Source organism: Neophocaena asiaeorientalis, unplaced genomic scaffold, assembly GCF_003031525.2.
Source record: "Neophocaena asiaeorientalis asiaeorientalis breed wild unplaced genomic scaffold, Neophocaena_asiaeorientalis_V1.1 scaffold483, whole genome shotgun sequence".
NCBI lineage: Eukaryota > Metazoa > Chordata > Mammalia > Artiodactyla > Phocoenidae > Neophocaena > Neophocaena asiaeorientalis.
The window spans coordinates 870,093-880,017 of NW_020175631.1; the positions used below are offsets into that span (position 1 = coordinate 870,093).

Genomic DNA, 9,925 nt, shown 5'->3' on the forward strand with positions numbered 1-9,925 from the left:
ACTAATTTTATTCAATAAAGAAATGTCACTAAAATTTGAAAAGTAACAGAAGCAATAGAAAAGCTTTAGTAATACAGAAGCAAAGGAACAATTAAACCGAACATGCCATTGTAAACAAAAATTATAAGCTGATTTCCTAGGTGGTATATATGTTATAAGAGGCAGAAACAAAATTGCATGCTTCTTTTACCACACAGATGGAGGAAACCCTAGAGATGTTTGTGTTGGTAATTTTCAAAAGAAACACTTTCTTCCTGCTTCCACAACCTCTTCACCTTGTCATCCCTAAATTAACTTAGAAGAAAATTGATTTTATAGGGTGACTTTCCCTTAGTAATTTACTCCCTGGTTTTGTTGACTTTATGTATAAAGACCCCCACACACAAAGCTATAAATATGCCTAAACTTTGTCTCTTTATTAAGCAGGCTGATAATAATCACGAATTTCTACATATTGCTATTAATAATATCTTATCTGATATGCCTCCACGAGAGCTACATATGCCACAAATTGCAAAGAATAATATTGGAGATGAAATGACAGGTCAAGTGGAGTGAGTATACAGAGCAATGTGATTTCAAGCCAACCTAGAGCTGAGAAGGGACTGAAAGCCAAGTGTCTCATCCACGCCCCCACCCCTCATATTTTATGACTTCTTCCCTTTAACTCAAACACTTAAGACATGCTGCTTGTTGTTTTCACTTGTACTGATTGAACACTAATAACACGTAAGAAAAGGACTCTTTTATAAAATCCTCTCGAGTAATTTTGCCTTAGAAGGCAGGGAAATACTCAGCTTTAAACTCTCCGCAGGTGTCACAACCTAAAGAAACAATTCCAGCCGTGCTCTCAGCAAGGGAAACACTTCCATGACAAACTGCATGCGCTCTTAAGAAAATATCCAGACCTGAGCACACTGATATGTGAAAAGTCTATACCCAGACCCAAAAGTTATATTTTTCTAAATTTGTAATGCTGAAAACAACGAATCCAGCTTACCGATGTGGGACGAGATCAGCACGGAAAAGTCAATTTGCTACAGGCTTGGATCCGCGTGTTTGTAGTCCTTTTCCCCAAAGACCGTAAATTCTAGGGCGTCCCAGAGGTGAAATTCTTTCTTCCCGGTCCTCTGAGTTTCTTTGTAAAGGAATCCTCAGCGTTGCAGTGGCGCGGCACCGGGAGCCCTGCTCTGTGTCGCTCAATCAAGCACTATGAAGTGAATGGAAAGTGGCCGGCGCATGGGGCGAGCGCTCGGGTGTCCGATTACAGCGACGCGGCGCGCGGCTCTGGCTGCCCCAGCGCGCCGCCCAGCCGGCTCGCTTCACCCGCCCAGCACACTCGGCCGCATCTCCACCCGCCGCGAGGCCCCACCCAGAGCGCGCCCGCGAGAGGGTGGCAGGGAGCCGCCAGGGCGGGGCCGACCCCAGGACAAGCCGCCCTAGAGATACAGGAATGCGCCGCAGCAGTCTGGGGGGACGAACTGAACACCTCTGCTGCTTTCGCGCTCTGCAGTGGAGTGAACAACTTAACAGGGTGTGCTCCAAGGTTTTTGTTTGTTACCGGCTGCTCTTGGAAGGCATTCAAGATTAAGCTTGGCCTTAAATATCAAAGTGCAAAGCAGCTTTTGCAAGAGAAGGATCACTAAATCCTTTTAAGGCAAAGAGATGCGTTTTTAAAAGGGCACGAGTCTCGTTCTTTTCCCGTAGAAAATTTTCTAAAACCGGTCGAGATAAACCAACAGCCTCATCGCAGATGTTTATCCTTTTAATGGGTATTGTTTCCTATTGTTTCCTTAATGTCCGAAAGGCAGTAACTCTGTTGACCTCACCACGTTGACTCATAATACAGTACTCTACCTCCACCCTCCCAGATATTACCAAAACATAATTACAAGAAATTATTTCACAGTTTTGTAAAGGAAGGCTGTTCTGAACTATGCCAGCAGATAGAGGTTTACAAATCTAGGCCTCAGGGGGTATATTTCAGCACTACATTCAGATAAACTTGTTAAACTCTGGAATGACTTTGATGTTTAAGTGAAAATTATTTCTCCGGATCACAATGAGCTACATACTTGAACTTCAGGAGAAATGAGCTTCGGCCTCCATAAAATGAGCAGGTATTTGCTTAAAAATCACTGTGGGCTACAGCCCAGCAGATGTCACTATACAGAGGGAACATGGAGTGTAATTTCTCCACCTTGTTCCTCATAATTTTCTTTATGAAGTAAAGCAGATCACTAAATTCTTATAAACTATCATAGAAAACACTTCTGAAAGTGCAAAATCTTTAATGGAGTGGGACAGCTGAACTAAATCTCAGGTAGGAAGAAGTGAAGAAGTGATTAAGACATATCTTTCATGTATCTAAGCACCACTTGTTATGTCGACATAAGTCATGTCCCTAACTCTTTCTGTATAGCTGAGATATGAAGGGATCATGTCAAATAAGAATGCAAATTTAAGTGTTCAAAAATTATATTCCAGGGCCAATATTATCTTTAAACACAACTATGTTTATGAAAGAAATTTCCAATTCAGTGGATGTGTTCTTTTAAAAAAATCTAATACAGTTAAATTATTTTTTGTGATAATTAGTGCAATAAAAATGTGAGTAGCTCCTTGACATAAGTTTGTAATAATGAATTTAACCCCCAAAACATCTGACAGTATCAAAAAACCAGATGCAAACATGAGTAAGCACTATGCATGGTTTTCTCTGAAATACTTCTGAAACTGATTAAGACCCAAGTTATACTGACCACTATTATCTTCCTACTGGTGCCTGAGTCAGCATTTGTAAATTAGGAAGACAGGGAATAAGTCATTAAGAAAGAAGAATGCTGTGAGCTTTAACAAATTATGTAATTCTTAATTTCAAAATGTGGAGTCATTAGGCACTGATTAATCTGTAAATCTATGTAAAGTAGAATATATTTACACATTTATTTTTCAGTTTCAGGGAACTGAGATGAAGAAATGCAAGGTAAAATGCATGTCAAATGGTGTTTTTACAGGGGAGTTTACTACCAAACTCAATTTATAAAAACCCAAAGCATTATGTCAGTCTCTCATATATACTCAAAAGGCTTTAAGAAAGTGTGACAAATAGTTTAGATTTAACTACAGTCTATGAAACCTGTGCTGTGATTCCCTCTATCTTTCTTGAATAAACTTCTTTTCTATGCATTTAATTGAATTGTGTGCCTAGTACTGAGACACTGAATGCTATTTGCTTAGTACTCAGACATTTACCATTGGCCGCACCTCAAAATAAGTCATGAAAATATTGATAGGCATTAGCCAAGGCAGATTCAAGCAGAAGAACGCAATTACTTCTCATGTTTGATTGAAACTTGGGCCATATAGTGAAATTTTAAGAGTGGCACTAAGTTCCCATAGCAAGATTTATCTCTGCTCCCCTTTCTCCAAACTGCTTAGGAGCCTAAAACACCTTGACAGGACTTATATAAGAAACATTGCTGGCCAGTGCTACTTTTCTCCCATGCAGTCTTTGACTCTTACAGGTGGGAAAGTCCTTACAGGTGGGAAACAACATGAGCTAATTGTGTAAGCTAATTTGGGAAAGGTGGACACTACATGGATGTACAAGAGTAATGACACAATTAAATTTCGAGGCTACTAATTACAAATTTTGCCCTCATCAAAATGTCTTGGGAAAAAATATCCAAGTTAAAATACTAGAATCACTCTCATTGAGATGTTATAGAAATGTTATAGAACCTTGTACACTGAAGTTTCTCTATTGAAGTATAGTGACTTTATTTTTTAATATTTTATATTTTTGGTGGTCCTAAAAAATACTATTTAACTTAAGCTCTTGGACTGATTTTGAGTAATGTACTCATCTTTTTTTTTTAATGAGTTGTACAGCTATGAATTCTCTTATTTCAAATTTAAAGAAAACAGATCATTTTCAGATTTTCTCCATCATACAGATAACCTATATAAATAAACTTTACCTCGAGAATCTCAGTCCTTCAGAGATTGAAAGTTGTCCTCTTATTAGTTATAATTAGTATTTGTCACAGGAGAAGATAGTTCATGTATATTCTAGTCATTTTGCATATTATATGAACAGCATTCTTAAATGAAGTTACTATTTTACATATGAGAACATTGAAGGTTTGCCCAAAGTCACATGGATAGTAAATATTGGACTAGAAAGAGAAACTGGGCATGACTGACTCATCATTTCATTTTTTTCAATATGAACCTGAGCAACGGTTACACTTGCTTCTCTTTAATTCTCCTCTCCTCTTTACCTCTCCTCTCTCCTATCTTCCTCCTTTTCTCAAATCAGATGACAGCCTTTTAAACCTCCTGAACTATATCTTTAGAAAGTTTGTACTTCAAATGGTTATTTACATTGTTCATGTCAGCCTTACTTCTCCTTGGTTTACCTTAGTTGGTCTGAGAGCAAGCCGGTCAAACAGGTCTGCTCTAGAAATCTGTTGTGGAATTGCTATCTGCATGGATGATAGGCTTTAGTATTTCCTCTATTAAAATCATTCCTTATTTTTCAATAAGATGAGTGTATCTCTATTTTCATTCTTAACCCATTGCTAATCTATATCCCTGACCCTTGATCTCCTTCTTTTTTGATATGTACTAGACCCTAGGTTTCTCAAATTGTACAGTCCCTGGCACTGAACAAAATAAACTGGTGACAGTGGTTTGCACTGGAGAGGGAAACTGGCCAGAAAGAGAATTTTTGTTGTTTTCCCCTTTTTGCCTTTGTAATTTTAAACCAGATGAATGTATAAGCTTTTACAAAATTTGAAATTTAATTCTTCAACGTTACTTTAAATACCTTTGAACTTCTCAAACACAATAAAGTGCTGTATTTCCCAACTCAACCAAAATAAGAGCATGTGACCTCTAATGTCTATGTATTATCGTATTTCAAATGTAAAATTAGAATAGTAAGGAATTTCAGTAGTAGGAGCCTGTTAGTGATTTTATTTTATTCTTTATATGCACATGACAAAGTTGTAAGAGAGTGTTGTGATCACTCACACTTTCATCACAGGGGTAAAATGTGAACTCTGTTTTGTCCGTATTGGAATATTTCATGGGAAACCTCATGAGGGGAGTAGTATCTGTCTTTGAGATTAACTATCAATATAAATAATTGCAGTTGCAAAGTAAGTGATAGTTACTTAATAATGTTTGTTAATTGAATATATGCACACACACCCACAGTCAGACTTCTTTTAAGGAAGGCAAACTGCTTTGATGGCTCTATTGTATCTAAATCTCTCTTTCTCTTTACCTGACAGTATAAAACCCTTTCCCATATCTATTCTCACAGGAGAGCTAAGAGAGGCCCATGGAAGTGCCTCTGATTGTCATATGTGTGTAAGGAGGCTCAAAAATAATAGCCAGCTGGAGCAATGAATTCAGGACTGTTAGTTACGGCTAAATTGACTCCCATCTACAGCCCTTCAGCCTGGTCAAAGGCCTTTTCCATGCCATCTTCAGATTTTACTATTTTTCTATTATTCATGGACTTTAAGTGGTTGATTAGAAAGTAGAATATTAAATTGTGTAAACAACTTTCACATCCTAGCAGAGGCATTCTCGTAATGAAAATCATATGACCAAGTCTTCTATACCAGTGATTTCTAGGAGACAGAGAAGACTGTGAGGTAAATTTAAAAAGCATCAACTACTACTTATTATACTTATTTAATTTTAGTCATGATACTTAATGCTTTGAAATTTCAAGTGACATCTAATAACTTTAAAGAAGGATATACAATTTTCATTTTTTAACAAATGCAACACAAGATATGCAGCTCGGGGTACATTTCAGTGAAATATTTTTCCTTTGATGGATTGTGTCTGTTGCAATGGGCTCACTGAATTTTAGACGAGAAGTGTACCAGAGGGGAGTATGATTTAAAAGAGAATATGTTATTTAATAGATATCTTACAAAGAGTATTTCTTTTAATATCCATAACACTCCTAAAAGGAAGGTATAAGTATTGACATTATGCAAACAGGAAAGCCAGTGCAAAAATCTGAGTCACCTTCTCCTACCTGGGCCCTATCCCTAGGCAATGAATTCAGATCTGCCTGTGCCCGAGTCCACACACTTCCCACTTTCTACTACCATTGGTACATTAGTCCAGTCCAGTAAGTAGGAAAAGGCAGTGGAGACCTTTACCTTTCCTCCTAGGCTATTTAGGTCCTGAAGAAGGTTTTCTGTTTTTGTTGGACACTAAACACTACCTCACAGATCTGAGTTGTAAATGCAGACGTCTTATTATCACCATGAAATTATAGACAGTTTCAGAGCAAAATCACTGTCTATTTCTCCTTCGTATCTTTAGAATAGCTAGAACTGAGATGATTAATGAACAGCCTTGAAATACAGATGGAGAAGGATTTCAGGGAATATGGGTGGAAGAGAAGAGGGAATCAATAATAAATTGGCTAGGTAAAAGACCACACAATTATAAAACAAAAATTCATGCATATTCTTTTTATCATCCATCCAAGGGCACATTTATAGTTATATAAATTGGTTCTCTTCCCTTATGTCTGTTTTGTTACTTATGCAAATCAGTAAATGCCAGTCCAGAAACAAATTTGCACAGTGGATTCAGCCTGAGTAACATGAGGTTCATTGATATCAGGGAAGGTCAAATCTGATTATTACAAGTCACAGGTTACCTGTTATGCCAAATGTCACCAGGGTTACTGAGCAGTCTTTTGTTCATTCACTGAGGATAATGTTCCAGCTTATTTTCATGGCTTAGACATTCCCTTTCACTGACTGAAAGGTCCAGGGTCCAGGTTAAACCCTCATCCCCTCTCATCCATTCCTTCCCCTGGCACCTTAAACTTCTATGCATCAAATGCCTCACCTTACAATTCTTTGACCACACCATACCTCCTCACACTTCTGTGGTTTTGTACACCATTTCCTCTGTTTTCCCCCATTTCACCCACCTTTTAAATTTTTTCTCATTCATTGAGACTCACCTCAAATAAATCCTCTCTGTTGAATGTTCCTCTGCTACAATCCTAGGCAAAATTAGTCAAGTCCTTGATGTTATATATAAAGTGGTAACAATATTAATTTTGATGTCAAATAGATTTTGATTTAAATTTTTGATACCTAACTTACTATTTTGAGTATTGTTTGATTTCCAGTTTTATTTTTGTTATTTGTAAAATGAGAATTATACCAACTACTGTTAGGTTGATGGTTAATTAGATACTATAATGTATGATACCTCTCTCTATTGTATTCCCATAAATTTGTTTATCCCTCTGCTGTATACTTACTTAGTGTTACAATCATGTGAAAATGTTCTCCATTAACTCCCACTACCACAGGAAAGGACATAGGACTCTAGACATTTTGTAGCCAGAAGCAACGCCAAGTCGTGGCACACAGTGACTGCTGGATAAATGGTTACTCAATTAACTAAACCGAACTTTTTTTTTTTCTTTTCTTTGTGCTACGCGGGCCTCTCACTGTTGTGGCCTCTCCCATGAGGGCCGGAGCACAGGCTCCGGACGCGCAGGCCCAGCGGCCATGGCTCACAGGCCTAGCCGCTCCTCGGCATGTGGGACCTTCCCGGACCAGGGCACGAACCCATGTCCCCTGCATCGGCAGGCGGACTCTCAACCACTGCGCCACCAGGGAAGCCCTAAACCGAACTTTTGAAATGATAGTGTTGCATTTCAATACATGCAGTTTCTTACCAGCTTAAGTAACCACTTTCCAAGGTTCATAACTTTACTCCCAAAGTAATTATGTTTGTATTTTCCCCTTCAGGCCACATTTGAATTTTAATTTGCATTTGTAAAAGCTGTGAACTGTAAAAACATTTGAACTGGCTTGATTCTTGATAATCAACTGTTATAGGAACAGGTGGTGTGAATTAATTAAAATTTTTAAATTTGAGCTTTAAAATTAAAATTCAGAAAACATGTTCTGAGCTCTCTGTTTAAAAATTTAAAACAAGGTTGTGTGAAACTCTTATCACATTAAACAAAAAATAAGAGCATGATTAAAAAGAAACCAGTAGCAGCAATTCTTGGCATAGAAAGGGAAAAATTATCTATTTCCATTAATTGAATATAATTTTGTTTCTTCTCATGTTTCACTCTAGAGGTGTTTCATTCTACCTTTCTTCTACCAAGGTCTTAATTTGAAACAACAAGAACATAATCTTTTAAGAATTAAATTTAAAATATTCTATAGATTTCCACCCCAATTTTTTTTTTTACTTTTTTTTTTTTTCCAGTACGGAGGCCTCTCACTGTTGTGGCCTCTCCCATTGCGGAGCACAGGCTCCGGACGCGCAGGCTCAGCAGCCACGGCTCACGGGCCCAGCCGCTCCGCGGCATGTGGGATCTTCCCGGACCGGGGCACGAACCTGCATCCCCTGCATCGGCAGGTGGACTCTCAACCACTGCGCCACCAGGGAAGCTTTTTTTTTACTTTTAAGATATATACCATTTAACATAATATCATATATTAAAAATTTGGGGTTATCTAATGCATTAATAATAGCATGAGTTTTAAAACCTTGCTTTACCAAAGGGTTCTTCAATTTATCCAAAAGATTTCTTTAGTTAGCGAATTCTCTGAATGCATTCATGTTAAAAAATGTATATATCAATTTTCAGAAAATATCTATGGTTTAAATGAAGAGTTACAAAAAATATCACCAATAATACCAATTCAGTTTTAAAATTCTATGATGGGTAGAATAATGCAGAACTTTTAAAATTATAAGCGTATTACTTCAGGAACATATGGTATATTATTTGTATTTATCTACAGCAAATCCATATCAACTAGGAAAAAAAGCATTTATACTTCATGATAATAGAAAATATGAAAATTTTACAAAAGTAAACCTTATTGAGAGACATTGAGCTCCAGCCATAGAATTAAGTGCTAGGGTTGGGTATATTTCTACCAATCCCTTAGAAAGTATAAATGTGCACCTGTAACCCCGGAAAATTCATTACATGGGTAAGATTTTATCTAGAGAACTTTTCTTTTCAAAATGAACCATTTCTCTTCCTGGATTTAAAAAGCCCACCTCCCCTATCCCCATACATATCCATATATTTTGAAGAAGTGTCATATTAAAAGTTTCTAGGAATATTCTGACCCTGGGTCTACAAAGTTTAAGAACAAACATTAAAAGATACTATAATTCTATTACAACATAGATATACTGAAGCCATGACCTCAATTTTGAAAGTACGAATTAGAATTAAGCATCCAGTTATTGATGTTGTCATTTGTCTAGGTATGTATGTATAGACCCATTGGAAAGGTTTCTAAAAGGCAGCAATTTTTGATAGAAAATATTTCATTATTTGACTTACATTGAATTTAAGTCTCTTGAGTGCACATAAGCTCCTTGGTCACAATATATTGTTTCTCTATGGGATTTATGTTCTTTATATACTTTACCTTTATATATACATACATACCCTGAGGTATGATTTGGTTATATGACACATTAATACAAAATGTGTATGTTTGATTCTTTTAGGCTTTCACTTTGATTTAAGGCACTTTAACTGCCAAATCTTCTGTTGTTTTTATTCTATTTTACATTTCCTCCCTTATCAGACTTTTTTTTTTTTTTTACTTTAGGATTATTATTTGAATGAAGCCAAAATACGATGAGAGTATCTGCAAATTGAAACACAAGAATTTACTTTTAGTGGAGAATGTAGCCTTTGGCAATATTTTAAACACTGACTGCTGAAACAATGCACGGGCTAATAGTGAAGTTTTGTATGTGCTATGATTTAATCTTCTCAGATTTTGAAGGGCAAACAAATGTCCTTTACTTTTAAAGTTTAACATTTTCCTCATATTTAGACTTGGAAAAAATAATCTGTTCCCTGCTCAGT

The 9,925-nt window shown here is 36.8% G+C and overlaps 1 protein-coding gene across 1 annotated transcript in view; it reads right to left on the bottom strand.

Annotated features, from left to right (window-relative positions):
- The window catches only part of SEMA3C (semaphorin 3C), a 184,044-nt gene extending 182,770 nt beyond the window's left edge, over positions 1-1,274 (bottom strand). Inside the window, exon 1 of the mRNA XM_024731419.1 lies at positions 1,001-1,274. The gene's annotated coding sequence lies outside the window, so the exon portion shown is untranslated. The remainder of the gene's footprint in view (positions 1-1,000) is intronic.
- Between the last annotated feature and the right edge of the window lie 8,651 nt (positions 1,275-9,925).